We start from the raw sequence: 11,472 nt of genomic DNA, 5'->3' as shown, positions 1-11,472 counted from the left end.
ATTTAATCTGCCTTATTGTGAGTCGATTTTTCAGTGAACCTTCTAAGGACAAAGGGAAAGTTTTCTTGATTCCAACATACCTGTGTTGCCTATTTTAGAAAATTGTAAATAGGCTTAAATATTTATTAATACATTCTTCTTTTATCTACATTCAAGCACCAAAGGAATCACAAAATATTTCCTTCTCCCATCCCTCTTTTTATTGCTAATATATTTCATGCATCCATATTTTTTTCATGTACTGTTGTAATTACATCTTTACTGCTTTGAGAAACTCCAATCTCAAAGTCCTCCAATCTCTTCTCTACATACCAGGTATTACATGTGTGCTTCCCTAATAGGCAGGTAGGAATGTGCACTTTACTAACCTGGATTATGCATATACATTTCAATTACTTAGGATAGGAAAATGAATGGAATATAATGTCTGTGTCTGCAAAGAACCCATACTTACAAGCAAGACAAAATTGCAAATGACTCTGAGCAGTTACAAGTACTATGGGGAATTAAAAAGAGTATTCATGATCTCCACCATTTATTCATCAACTCTTCTGAGTATTGTTCTAAGCATTAGTGATACAAAAAGATTTCATAGCTCATGAGTTTTATTTTCAATGACAGAAGATTTAGGAGTCAAGGAAGGCCTCATCGGGAGATGACAGAAGGTGAATCTTAAAATCACTATTTCTAATGATTGTAAGGAAGAAAAGATTTCTTTATTTGCTCATTGCTAGGCTCATTGCTGTTACTCCTACAAGAAAAGACAGATTAATAAGAAAAAAGCCTAGCTTATTTTGGGGCAATTGGAGATTCTCAGAGCCCTTGAAACCAATGGATAAGTCTCCCATCAAGCAGTGAGTTAATCACAGAATGGGCTAGTTGGCACTGTGTCACTCACCAGCCTTAGAATATTCTTGCTGCTGGATACCCTGTGGGAGTGCTGCACTGTCCAGCCTAATGGCATTTCCCTTTTTAGCTTTTGCCTCCTCTCTGTAAAATCCAGGATTCAACATAGAAATGGCATTCTGGATTTCTGGAAATCTAGGTGCTCTATCTTCTAATTATTCCTGCCTTCTGAATATGTAAGCATTAGGCCTGGAATTTACAGATGCTTTGTTGTCCCTGTTCATTAATGAGCTTCACCCTAAACTCAATAATCTGATTAAGAAATGTAGGCTAATTTTTTGTTAAGAAGTGTCTGTTCATATCTTTCACCCACTTTTCGATGGGTTTATTTGTTTTTTTTTCTTGTAAATTTGTTTAAGTTCCTTGTAGATTCCAATTATTAGCCTTTTGTCAGATGGGTAGATTGCAAACATTTTTCCCATTCTGTTGATGCTGGTTCAGATAGCACTGAATCTATAAATTACTTGGGGCAGTATGGCCATTTTCACATTATTGATTCTTCCTAACCACGAGCATGGAATGTTTTTCCATCTGTTTGTGTCCTCTCTTATTTTCTTGAGCAGTGGTTTGCAGTTCTACTTGAAGGGGTCCTTCACATTCCTTGTTAGTTGTATTCCTAGGTGTTTTATTCTCTTTGTAGCAATTGTGAATGGGAGTTCACTCATGATTTGGCTCTGTGTCTATTATTGATACCTCAGAACTTAAAGTATAATAAAAAAGGGGGAAAAAAAGAAATATAGGCTAAATTGAAAAGTTACTGCTCTAACTAAATTGGCCTCCAAAATATGACTTTCAGACATTCAAGTGATTATTTTAAACAAGGTTTTGATTTTCTCCAAGGTTCATCTGTGTATTACTTTGTAAAATTCCATAGTAAATTCCTGTAATTTTATTTTGCCTGGGCATCCATTTTTAAATTTTTCTCTATGTCTCATCTAGCTGACACATGTGAATCAAATTCTTTTTCTAGCCAAGGCTCTCCTAGAGAGTGGCAACTTGATACACCTGTCAGGGTATTGATAGATTTTATAGCCACTCTCCAGAGAGACATCTCAAGACCAAATTAGAGAAAAATGCAATAAATCCAGTTTTAGCAGAAATGGATATTTTCTCCATGCAGATAAGCTTTGGACACATTCAGACTTAAATTTAGCCCACCGTTTCTACAAAATTGATCTCTGATAATAGCTTTTTGTCGAAAGGTCTTTCTTGAGGAAAAAACAATCAAACCAACAAAAAAATAAAAACAAACTTTCATCCCTTCTTTGTGCCTTGAGATAAATTTTTTTTTGTTTTGTTCCACTTAAGAGTCATCTCCTTAGAGGTACAAACTTAGAGTTGCTTAACTATTGCCCAGGGTAATGAAACAGATAGTTAAAGTCTTATAAACTGAAAGGAAAGGGAAACTCTTTAAAAACTGACAAAAAAAAAAAAAATCTTAACAAGAGTTGCAGAATAGAAGGATGAAACTGGAGCCCCACTTTTCACAACATAAAAAGTAACTCAAGGTCTATTAAAGATTTAAATGAAAGACCTGAAATTATAAGCATCCTAGAAGTAAATCTAGGAAACATCATTCTGGACAATGGCCTTAAGAAAGAATTTTTAACTAAGTCCTTATAAACAATTGCAACAAAACCAAAAATTGTTGTGAGACCTAATTAAATGACTTCTGAATAACAAAATAAACTATCAAAAGGTAAACAAGCATTCTACAGAGTGGGAGAAAATGCTCACAAGCTATGCATCTGACAAAGGTCTACTATTTAGAATCTATAAGGAACTGAAACAGGTCAACAAGCAGAACACAAATAACCACATTAAGACGTGGGCAAAGGATATGAAAAGATACTGCTTAAAAGAAGGCATACCAGTTACCAGCAAACATAGAAAAATGCTCAACATTACTAATCATCAGAGAAATGCAAATAAAAAATACAATGAGATACTATCTCATAGCAGTCAGAACGGGTATGGGTATTATTAAAAAGTCAAAAAAAAAAAAAAAGATGCTGGTGAGACTGCAGAGAAAAGGGAATGCTTATACAGTGCTGGTGTGAATGGAAATTAGGTCAGCTACTGTGGAAAGCAGTTTGGAGATTTCCCAAAGAACATAAAATGTCTAGCATTCAACCAGCAATCCCGTTATTGAGTATATGTCCCAAAACAAATCAGTCTACCAAAAAGCCACATGTCCATGACATATGATGGCTCATATATATTCATTGCAGCACTATTTACAGTAGCAAAGACATAGAATCAACCTACGTGCTCCTCAGTGGTGGACTGGATAAAGGAAATGTGGCACATATACACCATGGAATACTACACAGCAATAAAAAGAATGAAATCTCATCCTTTGCACCAACATGGATGCAGCTGAAGGCCATTAGTAAACTAATGCAGGAACAGAAAACCAAGTATCTCATGTTCTCACTTATAAGTATGAGTTAACATTGGGTAATCATGACACGAAGATGGCAACAATAGACACTGGGGACCAAAAGAGGAAGAGGGAGGGGCACAAAAGCTGAAAAACTGTTGGGTATTATGTACACTATCTGGATGACAGTGTCCTTTGTATTCCAAATCTCAGCATCAAGCAATGTAGCCATGTAACCATCCTGAATGTTATTATCACCTGAATCGTAAATAAAAGTTGAAATTCTTATTTTAAAAAGCTGATAAACCTACTACTTTCTGTGTATTTGTGAATGTCTGCATATTTGTGTATTATAAATGTGTGGTATTTTTTCCTGTAGTTTTAGTAATAAAATACATGTGTTATGTTTAATTAACCTAAAGAAAATAAATAATAAACGCTTAAGTGTTTTATGAAAAGGAAAAATGTAACAACTTAAATGCCTTTCAGTTCACGTAATCTGAGATAATCTTTGATAAATAAAGTTAATTCATAATTTTTGGTAAGATAAAAATAGAAATGTCTTTTAAAATGTCAGCATTGATTGTAATCCAAACATACATGTTTTTCACAAGAGTTTTAGTCAAATAAACTTGTTGGTTCCTAGATGTTTAAGAAGAGAAAAAAAAAAGTTTAACTGGCTAATACCTGGTAAGCTTGGTTTTACTTAAAAATAAAATAAATATAATAAAAATAAAAACAGAAAAATAAAGTTAAAAAGATGACTTGCTTTGTTTTCCATGAGCAATTTAAATATAATTGTTAAAAATGAGTAAATGAGATAAATAGAAATAAAATAGCATATATATATATATATATATATATATATATATATATACATTTATCAAAGTTTTAAAAAAATTTTTAGTAACTTAAAATCTTAAATTCATGGTCAGTTAAATGATAAATAATCATAAATTATCTGAGCCAAATAACTACTAAAACATTAATTATTAAGCATAAGTTTAAGTATACATACTTCAACATCTTGTTTTTATACACTATAAAATAGCTAAATATATCTGGATATGTTAGTAAACAAAAAATAGAGAAATATAGCTTTCTAAAAATTGTGAAATGGTTTTAGTCTGTAAAAGCTGATACAAAACAGTTAAAAATTACTTATTTTCTAGGTTTTCATGGAAATTAAGGTTTTTAGAGTCAAGAATTCAAATTAATATATGTAATTAAACCACTAGTTATAAGACAAAGAACATGCATAAAAGTATACAAAAAGATAGATGTTGTTTGGTAAGAAAATTAAAGTATGGAATTTTTCTTTTGTTAAGGAAAGTAACTCTTTGTCAAGAGGTTATTTAAAGGGTATTTAGGAGTGAAGCAACGAAACAAGAAATAATATAAATCTGAATGGATAAAAAAGTTGTAAAAGGGTTGTAAATGATGAATCTTATCAAACAGATTTTTGTGATCAAACTGATGAAAATTAAACAAATTTATAAAAATTTTAAAATGTACCTTAATATCAAAAGTACACTGATAAAAAACTAGAGTGTGGTCTTATCTTTTAAACAAGGTTTTCATGTAATACTGATAAGAAGCCGTAATTGTTTAAAAAGTATTTTGATTGAACTTCCAGAGAGAGAGAGAGAAATGTATAGAGAGAGTCTATGTTATCAGAATAGCTTTCTGTGCTCTTCATGTCTTCATTATTGGGTCTTCAATTACCTAGGAAAACTAAATATTAAAAGGTTAATGTTTTTTCTGTAACTGTGTAGCTCTCTGTGTTTGCTTTAAAAGTGTTTTAATCAACACACTGGTACAATGAATAATATTTAATAGAGACCTATGATTTTACTTTGATCAAGTGTTTTTTAAACTTTTGACTATTTTTTTGTTTTTTTTACAAACTATCCAAAATCAAAATTGAGCCTTTTGGATCTCACACCATCTTTTGGACATTTTAGAAGGGCCCCTGGAAGTTCAAGAGAAAAGGATGATAAACTGATTAAGCTTATTTATTTTGTTAGAATTATATGGGATGCACTGTCAATTAAGAATATGTTTAATTTTCTTGGAGTTATATTTCTGTGGATATGTTACTGACATAAGTCTTCCAAATTTGTATAAAATTTCTAAAAACCTAACATGTTACCTGTCATAAGTTTGCTTATTACATGAAAGAGTTTTAAGCCACAAAAGAAAACACAAATGTTGTCATTATTATAATGAACTCCTATCAGATCTTTAACCATTATGCATATCTTATTTTATTTTATTATTTTATTTTGAGATGGAGTCTCACTCTGTCACCAAGGCTGGTGTGCAGTGGTGCGATCACAGCTCACTGCAACCTCCACGCACTGGCCTCATGCGATCCTCCCACCTCAACTTCCCAAGTAGCTGAGACCACAGATGCACATCACGACACCTGGCTAATTTTTGTCTTTTCTTATAAAGATGGAATTTCACCATGTTGGCTAGGCTGGTCTTGAGCTCTGGAGCTGAAGCGATCTACCTGCCTCTGCCTTTCAAAGTGCTGGGATTACAGTGATGAGCCACCCACCTAGCCTCTTTAATCATTTCAATTTTTGTTGTCCACAGTTAAGTGTTTTCTTCTGATGCTTCTACTGAAAGTTATTTGCAAACATTTATAATTCTCAAGGTCTTCAAGGAGGTTCATGGAAAGAACTCTAACAAACAAAGTTTTCGGGCAACTTTTAGACTACAGCCTTGGACTGGGTAAGAGTTCCAAAACTCTAAGGAAAAAACTGGAATCAGAAAATGTCTTACCCAATATCAAGCAGAACAAAAATTAATTACACAGGACTGAACTGATGAAGTATTATGATATTTTCTACTTCTTTTTACCTGAAACATCGCTGATTTCTTTTATGATTTGTTTTTCAGATTTGAAAAAGTTTTTTTTTTTTTTTTTTTTTTTTTAATTTTAAGCTAATCTGTAGCTTACAGCAATTTGGTGATGTACATTTTTACAAACAGAATTGAAACATTTTTTCCATTTTCCCCTGCTTGATCCCTTCAAAATTGGTAAACTATGAGTATTCTTACTTTATAGCAATATAGTTACTTGCATAATTTAAGTAAGAATCTGTTCTTGTAACAGCACAACTGGAAACACTGGTTATATTATCAAGGCTTTGCCTGAAATTTTATATATTCCAGTATGACCAGACAACTTTGAGGAACTAAGGTTGACTTTGTAAAGCCAATAAAAGAAATAGGAAAAACTGGCCTGGTACCACGTCTACACATTTCCTTTATAGGGTTCCTAGCCTAGCAATAAGTAATGTCACTTTCTGACAAGCCCAGAAACCTCAGGATATTTTGGAAACCTTGAGAAGAGAGGAATTTACCCAGTTTATAAAGGTGTTACAGGCACAATCTGATGGTGAATCTTGCCTTGGCTTCTTGGCCTCAAGAGGCTTTTTAAAAGTCTAATGCAAAAGGCTTCGTGAAAATGTTCCATCAATGTCAACTTTTAAAAAGCCTGTATAATTAGTAATTACTCTTGCTTCAGTCAGACAAAGTTAATGAAGCAGGATATTTTGGAAACCTTGAGAAGAGAGGAATTTACCCAGATTGTAAAGGTGTTACAGGCACAATCTGATGGTGAATGTTGCCTTGGCTTCTTGGCCTCAAGAGGCTTTTTAAAAGTCTAATGCAAAAGCCTTTCTAAAAATATTCCATCAATGCCAACTGAAAAACAGCCTATATGACCAGTTATTACTCTTGCGCAGTCAGGAAAAGTTAATGAAACTAAACTTACTTTATACACAAATTGGCCTTACTGTGATTATCTTTATCAAAATGAGGTTGAGTGGAGAGAAAAGCTATTAAGCACTTGTATAAGACTCTACCTACATGCTTTCGAGGGTTTATTATCTCCCTACAATATGGACTGGATCCAATTCTGGCTGTGAGTCTCCAAACTAACATTTCCAATTTTCTCTGATCCTTCTGGCATGGAATCACTGTAATTAAAACTGCCTTTTCATCTTGCCCTGCAAGATGAAACTGGACCATTTGATACAGACTTCAGAGAAGTCAGCACAGCAGCTTATATATAAAAAGTGTTTGTGTCTGTTGCTGGATGGACTACTTGGAAATTTTACTGAGACACCTGACGCAAACTGCAACTAGGAAAAATCTGTCACATTGCCGCTGCCTACTGTCATTTCATCTGAATACACTTTGAGCCCAGAAGACAAAAATCTTCTTAACTAGATGCCCTCTGGACTCAAACACTGAGTTTACGGTTTGTTCTAACCATTAAACTGTTTCTTTTATTTCCATAGAAATGTCTCTGATTCTTCAAATAATACAGACTTGACTATGGTGGAAGCCTATCTGAAATGCTACTGCCTGAAATGAGACACAATGCTTAGCTGTTTAACTACATTGGCCTATTCTTGGGACTGAGAGGTTGTGTTCAGTAGCTTATGAGACTTTCCATCTACTCAATTTCTGAGCTATGAAACTTCTTGGGAAAATTTACACTGAGGAATGTTGGGACTTAAAAAATAATACTCCAAAGTGGAAGTCTCAGAAGCAAAGTTTTTCACTGACCTCTGCCCTGCTATATCTCACCTCTCATTTTTCCACAAGGCTAGCCATAGAAACTAGAATTCCTCTTTCCCAAAGCAAGTCATAGAAACCAGAATCCCTTTTGCCCAAAGCCAGTCACAAAACATAAAATATTACTCTAACCTGTCCTTCCTTTTCTGTATAAGAATTGACTGTGAAGAAATTATTGGCTTATCTTGTTTGATTGTAGGTTATAAGACCACCATTCCAAAAAGGGTGCTACCCCATATTTGGAAGGAAGAAAGGCTGCACAGAGAGGCCAAGAAGAATCTGAACAGATAGGCCTCGCTGAGTGCCCTCCCTCAGGATGTTAGCATTAGCTCATATCTTTTTGTTCAGTTACAATTCTATATGGCTGTTCCTCTTCATTGAATCTATGCATAAAAATGGACAGTTTTGCCTGTATCATTGGGTTTTCATTCTAAAGTTTCTGTGTTATCTGAAACTATAACCAAATACATGTATTAACCTCTTCATTATAGGTGCATCAACTATGACCCTTATAATTTGGAGAAAACAGATCAACCCATTTTTATCACTACAATAATAACAAGTTGAAATCCACATCTAAATAACAGTAGTTTAGGCTTAACATATCAAATCAGAGTGGTTTTTAAAATACTTTATTAAATTTTTACTTTCAGAGCCTGTATTAAGAGGCACATATTCTTGATAATGTTTACACATTAGGTATAGTTGCAGAGACTGAATAACTGCTTCCAGAAAACAACAGAAATAGTTGGAAATGCCCTCCAGGTCTTTTTCTTAGCTATTCCCTTAGGTTACCTGCATACCTCAGACACTGAGTACCTGAGAAATTACTGTGATAGCTATTTTATCTACAAAAATGTTTGCACTATAACTGAGATCAATCCAGATGAGAATAGTAAGAATTTCAGAAAATGTTAGAGCCTGAGAGAGAATGTTATATGTCTCATAATTGACTGGCATAATTGTTAACCATACAAAGTCTAGTAGATTTGCTCATTCTTTGGGTTTGAGGCAGGAAGAATGAAGCAGTAAGAGGTTAAATAAATTATCAGCCAGATGTCTTCAACTTTTTGCTTAAGCATTTAACATCAGGTGACCTGTAGCAATTTACAAGATCTTTATGAGCCTTAGTTCATTTGCATGCATGTAATGTGTAAATACTAAGCACTTGTGGAAAGCACATAACATACCTACAATAAGCATAGTTACTTGCACATGTGACAACCTCAGAGAGTCATTTAAATTCCCCTCCACCTGTTTATTTTTTGTGCTTATTTTTGGACTTATGTAATTGAACTTTTAGGAAGTAGAGTCAAACTAGTATCTCCAAAAATTTAAACCATACTAATGATTTCACAATTTCAAAAAAGCAATATCTTTGTTTAGGTACTTTCGAGGATCATAAGAAAAATAATCTCACCCATGTTGAGAAATTTTATTTTGTTGATTGACTCCCATTTTGACCATAGATTGGGGCTTGCTGTGAAAACCCACTGGTTTGTATTTACTTTTTTTCTCTCAGGGAAAATAAGAGACTCTAAAAATAATATTTACATAAAATTAGGCAATAGACCAGATCTTTGTTTCCTGAAAATTATAGTGCAAAGTATATTTTATTATGTTTCTATTTTGATAGCAATATCTCCAAACCATGCTTCATATTCTCCACTTTGTCCTATCTGCATGCATTTATTATTTGTTTCTCATAACATTATTTCCTATGTTCCTTGTAGGAATTGCTTTGATTGCTTTATTAGTACTCTTATAGTACACTTTGGTGTCTGACTGTTCTGCTGTAAATATAGTTTCATTTCTTCAAAGTAATAATTAAATAATCATTTTGTTTTATTATATCCTGCCATTTGCCAACTATATCCATTTTCTCATCTTGCAACAGTTACTTGACTTGGCCATACCATTTCTTGCTTTTCTTTTTTTGACATATCTTTTTCAGTTCTTGAACTTAAATCAAGTTAATTACTCTGCCAAACACATTGCTAGGAATTAAACCTATTCTTCCGGTGACTCTCATTTCTGTGTGGAGGATGCCTTAGTCCATTTTTTGTTGTTATAAATGATTATCTGAGACTGGGTAATTTATTTTCTAAAAAAGAGGTTTATTTTGCTCACAGTTCTGCAGGCTGGGAAGTTCATGTATTATGGTGCAGGCTTCTGGTGAGGGTTTTCAGGCTGCTTTCTAACACGGGGGAAGGTTAGAAGAGAGTGGGCACGCGCAAAGAGGCAAAACCTGAGGGGCAACCTGGCTTTGTAACAACCCATTACCAAGAGAACAAATATATTCTTCAGCAGCAAAACTTCTTTCAGATGGCATTAATCGATTTATGAAAAATCCACCTTCATGAACAAAACACCTCTTACCAGGCCCCACTTCCCAACACTGGGGATCAAATTTTACCATGAGTTTTAGCAGGGAAAATCACATCCAAATCATACCAAAGGATGAATGAAATGCCCTCTTGCCTGGTTGCTAAACATACTGAAAGCCACTGTTTGAAATCAACTTTAAACTATTTCATTTAACAGTGTAATTGCATCACAGTTAGGCCTTTTTGTACTTTGCTTTTTGGATTTATAAAAAGTTATTTGGGTAAAGGGAATATTCACCTTTGCTTCTCTTTTATAGTTTTAAATACATCTATATAATTTTCAGTATTCTTTCAAGATTTTGTAAAAGGAAGATCTTTCCTCTTCTCTAACAGAAATAAGTTTAAATTTATCTCCTATCATTTGAAGAAAGACATATTAATTCTAACTCTATTGATGTCTGCCTACTTTTTAAGTTGAAACTTTTTAATTTATAACTTTATCAGCACAAATATCTGTTCTGTGAATAGTAAAAGCCATTTTACCATTGTTTTAATTATGTATGTCAAGAATTGGTTGCAAGCTATTTGTAACATTACTAGCTCAATCAAATTGGTGTTAGACAATTATATATTCCTAGAGTGGGAAGAAAAATAATTACCTCTGCTGAACTGTGATAAGACTGTAGGTATAACAATTTTGCATTCATCTGGAAGAAATTAATTGGAAAAGTATTTTTTAAAATATAGATGATATCTTATCACTGCAACTTTCTCCCTTTGGCAAAAAAGAAATATAACTCCTACAGAAGTGCATAAAACATAAATATAATTCCTCTGTTTTTAATAATTTATTACAAAATGAAAACCCAAGTAACCACCTCAAGGTCCAGAAAGAACATTACCAGCATCTCAAAAGCTATTCTTATGACCCTCAGAATTATTACCTAGTTTCATTTGTAAGGTGATCATTATCATGACATTAAACACTATATTATGATTTTTTTACTGTCTTTATTCTTTATGTCAGTGAAATAACCCTCTAACAGTGCTTATATTTTCTTATTTTTTTCATCATTTTTCCATATTATTCTATTTAATAGCAATTAATACATTTTTATCTTTTAAAATGTTATTAAATAAATATACCATAATTTATGTGTTTAGTCTATGGCTGATTGGCACTTTATTTTTAATTTTGCCAATTACAGATAAGGCTGCCATAAACATTCTTGTACCTATCTCTGAATATATACAATTATG

Source organism: Saimiri boliviensis, chromosome 13 (assembly GCF_048565385.1).
Source record: "Saimiri boliviensis isolate mSaiBol1 chromosome 13, mSaiBol1.pri, whole genome shotgun sequence".
Lineage (NCBI taxonomy): Eukaryota > Metazoa > Chordata > Mammalia > Primates > Cebidae > Saimiri > Saimiri boliviensis.
The sequence above is the reverse complement of the archived record's forward strand: the minus strand, read 5'-3'. Positions refer to the sequence as shown.